Here is a 9697-nt window from a genome sequence, read left to right as displayed (position 1 = left end):
CTAAAAATGTTCATACAAGACCCGTTAGAATAGGGATGTAGCAGTGGAGAAGGTGCTAGGAACTGGATGACAAATGTATTTTGAGTGTAGAGATACGAGGTGTGTTAGTTTTCTACGGCTTATGTAACGGTACCACGAACTAAAAACCACAAAATTTGCTGCATCAGTTCTGGAGGCTGGAAGTTCTAAAGCAAGGTGTTAGCGAGGCCACTCTTCGAGGTCTGCAAGGGATCCTCCCTTGTCGCTTCCTCGCTTTTGCTGGCTTGCTGCCCATCTTTGCCTTTCTTTGACTTGCAGCAGCTGTGGAGCTCCAACTTCTGTGTCATCATCATATGGCCTTCCCCACATATATTTCTGTTTTTACATAACTATTTTCAAAAATATTTATTTTTATTTATTTATGCACCCAAGAGCTGGGGTATAGGCCAGAGGGGTAGAGGGGTGGGAGAAGACTCATCAGAGACTGAGTGGGGAGCAGAACAGGTGGATCTACTGAAATACACTATTGAGGGGAGACAGGAGAGGTCTGCTGCACCATGTGGGTCAGCTCCCTGGAGGGGATCGAACTCATGCTGCAGTAGCTGGCAATAGCTTGATAGCGCTGAGACTTTAATTCCTGCACCCCCAGGGAGGCCCTACATAACCATATTTTTATAAGGGCATCAGTCAGATTGAATTAGAGGCCAACCCTAATAATGGATTATGGCTTCTTCTTAACTAATTATATCTGCAACAATCCAATTTCCAAATAAGGCCATGCTTGCAGGTTTTGGGAGTTAAGACTTCAACATCTTTTTTATGGTAGATATAATTCAATAGATGACACCAGGATACCCTGGTAAACTGACATGGGATGAGAGCAAAGTAGGCAAGTCACAGGTGACTCTGAGCTTTTTAGCTGCAGCAACTAAACAGAACAATGTTGCCATAAGCTGAGTTGAAGAAGATTATGGTTGGAGCAGGTTTGAAAGGAGGAGTAGCAATTCAGTTTCCTACATGTTAAGACTTTTGTTAGGTTTGGGGGGTCAGGCAAGAAGCCAGTACTGGAGGAAAAATTTGGTGAAAAGGTGAATTTTTATGATTAAAGAGTATGTTAGCATAAGCCCAAAAGGGTGGATAGATTTGGTGGTGGGCATTTGTCGAATTTCTTTTTTTATTTTTGAAGGCAGCATGTTTCAATTTGTGAAAAAACAACAACAACAACAACAACTCCTTATACCTTAGAAAATGAAATGCACTCACTGGTATTGTTCTGGTTATAAAAGACTGTAGTGTAGCAGCAGAACATGTTTATAGAAAACGTTATTAATGAAATAGGAAGCAAAACCATCAGGTGAGACTAAGGATGTAGAAGGAATGACTGGAAATTTTGAGGAGAGAAGAAAAAGTGTGAAATAGTCTTATCAGAGTTGGGAAAGAATGGAATAGAAAATGCATTTGAATTACACTCACTTGAGACTAATGAGCATGAATTAAAAGTGAGACCAGGGCCTCCCTGGTGGTGCAGCGGTTGACCGCCGTGCTGTGAAGCTGTCCGCAGCCTCTGCAGCACCGGTTTGATTATCCACCGGTCAGGGAGAACCCCACATGGTGCTGCAGACCTCTCCTGCCTTACCTGCTGCTCCCCTAAGCAGTGTCTTTGGTCCGTCTGCCTGTTTTGCTCCCCACTCTGGCTCTGGTGCATTCTCTCACCCTCCTGCGCCTCTGACCTATATACCCCAGTTCTTGTATAAAATAAATAAATAAATAAAAATTGAGACCAGTCGGCATAGCTCTCTCCAGCCATATTCTCCTGTACTTTCTTTAGAAGGAAGTTTGATTTAACTAGTTTCTGTAGTTTTATTATGAGGACAATGAGTAAAGGAAAGGTGAGTGTGTGAGGGAGTCATTTTTATGAATAACCATATAGTTGAATGAACTAACCTGGGGTAAAGGAAGTAGAAATATCAAAAGAATCATATGAAAAAGTGGGGATTAAAATTTGTTGGAATCAAGGTGCTAAAAGGATCGTCTTTGTATTAAGACAGTGTTAATGTATTGGCAAACTTGATTGGTTTTATTTGTAACTTCATGACTAGACTTTTCACTCACAAGACATCAGAGGAACCACATAGTGGCCCCATTGAAGAATAAATATACGGCAGCATCATCCCATCCAGTGTTGTCAGCATTGCCTGTCACCTGGCTATGTTATAAACATTCAATCAGGCAAATAATACGGGAATGAAGATGATCTGGAGGCCTCCTTTGAATCTTAAGCTGAACATAAAGTCGTAGATATATGAATTCTGCCTCGGCATATTGTTTCTTAAAACATGAATAAAGACAACATTTTAGAAATAAGAAAAATATGTCTGAGCAACTTGAAGATTTGCTACTCCCTGAGGATCACTATCAAAGGACTCCATTTAAGGGATTACCAGGGCCTTTGTTTGACTATGTTAAATCTATGCTGTCTGTTAGGTATCCAAGTAGTAAATTAAAGATGCATTTTGATATATATGGGTCTAGAGATCAGGAGCGAGCTCTAGAAAAATATGTTGGTAGCCGTAAGCATTTAGATGGTAAAGAAATTCATTGAAAGTTAGCATCTAGGGAGTGGATGAAAATGCCCAATTTGAAGAGGTTCTAGAAAGAATAAGACAGAAGAGTTTGAACATATATTGTTGACAACACTTTCAAGTTGTCTTTTTGTAAATAAGGAGCGGAGTTGTAGATAGAAGAAAAACTGAATTACAGAGGGTTTATTTTTATTCTGTGGTTATGATCTCTTTAAGTACTGATTAGAATGATCTATTAGTAATACCTAATTGTTTCTGTAGAAGAAAGAAGGCACAATTTCTGGAGAGATGTCTCTAATTTGGCACAGATTGATATAGGCACAGATGTAGGTGAGTGGGTGGATGTGGTTGGTGGGAGTATTTGGAAATTCTTTCTAATTCTTCAACATTCCTGGTGAAGTATGAAGCAGAATGATCAGATGAGCATGAGAATTGGAGAGGGGGTGTTCGAAGTTTGATGAGATGGGGAACAAGTTTAGAATAGTAGCCTAATAAAGTGAGAGAAAAAAACTGACTTAAAAGCATTAAGGCATCACCTAAAATTATTGGTCATAGTTTTACGGTGATCATTGTCTTTGGATAACGCTTCTTAGATCAAAAGGTATTCTACCCCCTCTATATGTCCTTGTATTTTATATGCTACCATTTTATTTAGAATTTTTATTTTTCCATCATATCCATTTTCTCTCTTGTATTTTGGTTTGAAAATGTGTTCTTTTGACATAAAATTTCAACTTTATTTCCATAAAATTGTTACCAATTTTTATTGTCTATAGAACCTGTAATGATGTTCCCTCACTTTGTTACTGCCATTAGTGTTTCTCCAATTTTCTTGAGCAGTCTTATTGAAGGTTTATTATTGTGAGTCTTTTCTAAGAACAAACTTTTGGTTTTGCTGATTCTCTTGTTTGTACATTTTTTTTTATTTCATTGATTTTTTTCTCCTCCAGGTACTGACTGGGCACATTATACATACACACCAATGCCAGTTGGTTCCAGGAGGAGCAATGAGGAGCCATTAATAATTTTGAGAGGGGAGAAATAGAAAATTTTGGAACTATTCCTCTAGTCCATTTGAGAAAGGTGTATAAGCAGGGAGAGAAACCAAGAGGCACAAATAATTTTAAAAGTTACTCAGTTGTCTAGGGGAGAGGTGTGAGTTGAGGTGGCAGTACTCAAGGTGGTATAAAGAGAATCATCTTGGAGGATACTGCAAATGAGAAGGTTGAATACAGAGCAGGGTGTATGTGGATTTGTCTGGCTAGTTTTTTTTTCCCTCAAAATATTAGAGAAATGTACTAAGAAAAGAGAAATATTTAATGAACAGACAATACAGTGTGCAATATAATCAGGTATCCAATGGATAATTTCATGTAAATGGACTGGATTCTGTTTCTGCCAAGTATTCACTTTTCCCTGCCTGGAAAATATGATCATAATGATGAAAATTATTAATTTTGAGAGTACAGAATATGAATAACTTATCTAGAAGATTTATGCTGATTTTGACTCTAAAATATAAACAATAATTTCTTGATGTGAACAGTTTTGTCTCAAAACATATCATTTATTGAAATATCAAATCAGTTTAGGTAACTCTGAACCAGCACACTGCAAGTATAACATTTGTAATTTTCTTATGAAAACTTTATTTTTAACTGTAAAACTGAAAATCATAAATTAAAATCAATCATGAAAAAAGTATATCTGAATTATCTGTATCACCTCCATCATTCTCTATACCTCTACCCTGACTGATTTTGCTTTTAGCACGCTTTGAAATCTGACATAACATTTATTCATTTTCTTTTCTGTTCTCTAGAGTATTATCTCTATGAAGAAATGGGGTTTGTTTATGTTGTCTCCCCTCCTTGCCACATGTATCTGTCCCCTAATTCTGTTTGGGACATAACAGGCATTTGGTAAATACTTGGTTAATTGAATTATTATTATTATTAAAACTTTCTGAATTAACAGCTAAGAGGTCATAGCTCTGCTATTTATGTCTAATTCTTTATTTTGCACATCCAGTCTTACAAACCTAACTCTTCTTAATAGACTTTATTTTATTATTTTTTAAGGATTTATTTTTATACAAGAACCGGGGTACAGGCCAGATGTGTGGGAGGGTGAGAGGATTCACCAGAGACAGAGTGGGGAGCAGGACAGGCAGACAACAGAAACATACTGCTGAGGGGAGCAGTGGGCGAGACAGGAGAGGTCTGCTTCACCATGTGGGATTCTTGCAGGCTGGCCGGGATTGAACCCACACTGCAGAGGCTGCAGACAGCTTCAGAGTGTGGCGGTCAACCGCCAGCGCCACCAGGAAGGCCCCCTTAACAGACCTCAAATAGAGAATTGAATTCTATTCCATGGACGTTTTTCTATAGTACTGTTTTCTTTTATATCCAAACACCATCGAAGCTCAACTAAATATTACTTTTCTGGAAGATTCTCTTAGCTCCTAGCTGGCAATATTTTGTCCATACCTGACATCCATAGTATTGTATCTGCTCCTCCATGATGCTCTGTACTGTATTTGTTTACAAACCTGCTTCATGTATTAGACTAAATAAGCTTCCTGAGGGCAGGGCCCATATTTTAATGCCATTTTATATTTCCTAAAGTGCCTATCACTGAACTTTGAGAAATTGTTTAACAATTGAATAAATGGCCCATTAGGATATGAGACATGAATCTTCTCTTGAGCTTATTTCTCATAATTTTTTTGACTGTTTGTGTCTAATTCATAGCAAAGTAGGCCAGCTTGTTAAATTCTAATCATTTGATTGAATAAAAGCTGACTTCATAAATCATAGTTTAATAGCCTGTCAACAATTTCTTTAGGGTTTTGCAGTGGTGTAGTAATGCTCGTTTACCCAGTCAGTTCAATTATTGAAATTACAGGCAGTCATACAGGTAGTAAATAGCCTGTTTGCCATGGGTCATGAACATCCTTTTAGGAATTTTGGTGTAGAGATTTCTGGGACACTGCCACAGCTAATGTTATGCCCCAACTATATTGATATGGAAGAAATTATTGGGAATTCCTTAATATTTCATTTTATACCCTTGCTAATTTTTTTTGTCCTTATAAATGAGAAGAGATGCAACCATATTATTTTCCTAATGGGCCTCTATATTAAGATGTGTAATCGTATTTCAGATTTTTCTAATCTGTTTATCACAGACACACTGAATTGGCAGCATTGCTAACTCCTCTAATGTGTATTTATTTCTTTATCAGAAGCTTTACTTTTATGTAAGGCATGTTTTGTTATGAAATGATGGAGGAGAGCTTATAGAGAAAGCTAAAACCATAGGGTATAGAAATAACCATAGGGGTTACTTTTATAACCCCAAATTCTCATTGATCATTTTATATTATTTGATATTGGCTGCATTGATTTTATGAAATATTATGGGATGACTAATTAAGTTTGTTCTCAAGCTAAAGATTTTTCACTGTAATATTTGCTAGGACGGCCATATCCAAGAGCCACCATAGATAACAACATAAACACTGTTGTTCAAAGTCTTTGAAAAATGTTGGCTGGATATTAACCTGGCCTACTGCCTGCAGCTGATAGACCTGCCTTTGCAAGAGGCAGGTCATACTCAGTATGACAAGAGAACAAAGCACCTTCATGTGGTTTTGTTTTTCCCCCCTTTTTTTCAAATATTTGACTCCATTTTATCTATTTTAAGTTGTATATTATAGGTGAAATGATGTGCTATGGTATATCAAGAACATCCTTGAGGATCAAAACCACATCTAGGGGACTAATTCCATTTCATTCTTTACCTGGTATTTTTTTGTAATTGTTTCATTACTCATAGTGACCTGCATCATTTACACTGTGAACTCAGTCTTTTGTCACTGCTTCTTGATTTGACATACAAGAATGATAGTCTCTTCTGGGCTTGATTATAGTCTCAAACTTTTAACTATTTCTCCTATCAAGTTTGATCATACCCAGATGCATACCTTCAGACTCAGGCTTACAGCCCAAAACTGGGCACATACACTTCTTTATTTGCTAATTCATTTATTCCACAACAAATAAATTTATTAATGCACATTTATGCAAGTTTTTAATAATTATCTTCCTATACGTAGTAAGCATAATAGATGAGAGAACCCAAATATGATCTTGAATTGAACCCTAGAAGTTACTTCTCAAACTAGCCTTTCCTATTGAAAATCACTGCATCCTTTCAGAAATTCAGACCCAAACTCTGGGGGGTCATCCATACTTTACTTCATTCTGTTCTTTGCACCCCATATCTGACCCATCAACTAATCTTATTTGTTTCCTGGTTCAACATATGTACATAATATGGCCACCTGTGATCATATCCACTGCTACAAACCTAGACATGTCACCGTCCTGGGTTATGGCAGTGGCATCTTTGATGTCACATTATTCCTACCCATACCTTCCTCCAGTGTCTATTCTCAGAACTTCAGCCAGGTTGATCCTTTAAAAAACATATATATATAGAGAGAATCATGTCATTCCTCTGCTTAAAATTCTCTGGCTCCCTATCTCAATCAAAGCAGTAACTAAAGTCTTTATAATAGCTTTTAAGGCCCTTGGGGTCTTGCCACAGATTTTTCTCTGTCTACATCTACTGCTCACCACTCCATCTCAGTGCAGTCTACATTAGGTACACTGGCCTCTTTGTTCTTCATTCAACTGATCAAACTTTTGTCTGAGACCCCTTTGAGACAATATAGGTAAAAGGAATTTCAAGCCAGTAAGGAGTGAGTTGCCTGTTTGAACAACTCAATTAGATCTTGGGCTGGATTGCCGAGCACTCTGTTTAAACAGGTGGATTAAATTGAGGACTAATGGCTCTGCCTTTTATCTTGTTCAAATATTTTGGCCTACCAGACTTACCAAAGGTACCAGTCTAGACAAAAAATGTTAAATCCTGACTACTAATTATCCTACAGTTTCCTGAAGGTGAGGGCTGAGAGCCCAGCATGTGAAGTTGGCCTGTGTTCAGTCTGCGCATGCCCAGGTAGAGCACAACCAGTTCCCCTCAGAGATCCAGGTCTAAATTTTCATTCTCGGCACTGGATTTCCTCATGCACTTACCTCTAACAAAGCCTTTCCTGGTCCATTTGAAACTCTGTAGTGAATTCTTTCTCTTAAAGGGTTTCCACCCACATATTTTTTGGGGAATCTGAATAATTGTGCTGGTTTTATGAAAAACATGGTTTTTAAAACATTCTCAGTTAAGAGCGGCTATTATGTCATTCCTTCTATCCTGTTTAATGCCCATTAATAAACCCCTTGTGCCATTTAAGTCAGTCATTTAAATATTTTTTACTTGAGAATGCTTTGTTTTACCAACTTTATAAAATACACAGATACATGCACACACCCACACGTGTGACAGTTCCTCCTTAAAATGCCTTACTCTCTACATACTACACACTTTGCCTTTTTGTTATATTTGTCTCAACATATTTGCTGGAATACAAGCTCCATCAAAGTTTTATCGTTTATTTTGTTCGCTGCTGCATCTCTATCACCCAGAAGATTATCTGACATAAAACAGTGGTCTCTGTATAGTCAAGTTAAATGAATGAGACAATGAATTCATGATTATATGAGCATAGTTAATTTTCAAAAAGCAATTTAGTTCAGAGTGCTTATTATGAAAAGAAAATATATAAAATCTGAGTTGTAGGAACAACTCAGAATGAATTTTCTGTTCAGTAATACATGAATAAAACTAGAAATACTTCTTAAGAATCAAAAGGTGATTTCATTAAGGCAATATAAACTCATGATCCCATGTAGGAAGTCCAACAAAAAGCAATGGAAATTTTCTAATTTACATATAATGGTAAAATGATGTTCCTTTTCTTTTTTTAAGATTTATTTATTTATTTATGCAAGCACTGGGTACAGTCAGAAGCGTGGGAGGGTGAGAGAATTCACCAGAGCCAGAGCCGGGAGCAGAGCAGGCAGAAGGACCCAAGTACACTGCTGAGGGGAGCAGCGGGCACGGCAGGAGAGGTCTGCGCACCATGTGGGACCCTTGCAGGCGGCCGGGGATCGAACCAGCGCTGCAGAGGCTGCGGGGAGCTTCGCAGCCCAGCGCTCAACCGCTGCGCCACCAGGGGAGGCCCTAAAATGATGTTCCTTTATACATCTCCTGCAAACAGTGGTGGCTCAATGGATATTTATTAGTAGTTGACTCTTGATCTCAAGGAACTCATATTCTAGTGGGGTGCATACAAGTGAACAGGGCAACGTATGTAAACAAAAACAAAGAGGATGATAAAATACCTGAGATAGTCTTTTCTGTCTCCACAGTGTTGCATGCCATGGTCACGCATGATAGGATATGTACATGTGTGTCTCCTTTCTTAGTTTTAAATATTTTGAGATAGGAGACTATGACTTAATCATCTATACAGGTACACTTTGGACATATTGTGGCCTCAGTTCCAGATTAGTGTAATAAAGAAAAATTGGCAATAAAGTGAGTCAGATATTTTTGTTTCCCAGGGCATATAAAAGTATGTTTACATGACACTCTAGTCTGTTCAACGTGCAGTAGCAATATGGCTAAAAGCCAATGTGCATCCCTTTGTTAAATGTGACATGTTTAATAAGCATATACTTACTTGTAGTGACTGTATGCTGTTTGAAAAATGGCACCAAGAGATTTGCTCACTCAGGGTTGCCACGAATCTTCAATTTCTAAAAATGTAGCATCTGTGAAGTGCAAGAAGTGAAGCCCAGTAAAGTGAGGTTTGCCCTTTGTAGGTTTCACCTCCATGGAGCTTTAAATATAATAGAGACTCAGTCAGTGGATACTGCTTCATCTACCATCATTCCCAAGACACTCTTTATTGTGGCCATAGTAGACTACGTCCTCCACACCAGCACATACCGGCACATCTTTAATAGCCTGCCTTTGCGTTTCCTACTTGTTCCAATCCTGTTTAAGAGACTCAACTTTAATGAAGTTTGTGAAATAGCCTCCACTTCTCAGGAAGAATTAATGACCTCCTTTTGTTTCTATAATATTTGGACCAAGATGCTATCAGCCATGAAGAGGAGGGCAGCAACCGAGGAATGTGATTGATGCCTCAGGTTAGGGGGAGCCAG

This window comes from Talpa europaea (genome assembly GCF_964194135.1).
Source record: "Talpa europaea genome assembly, chromosome: X".
Classification (NCBI taxonomy): domain Eukaryota; kingdom Metazoa; phylum Chordata; class Mammalia; order Eulipotyphla; family Talpidae; genus Talpa; species Talpa europaea.
Note: the sequence above shows the minus strand (reverse complement) of the source record.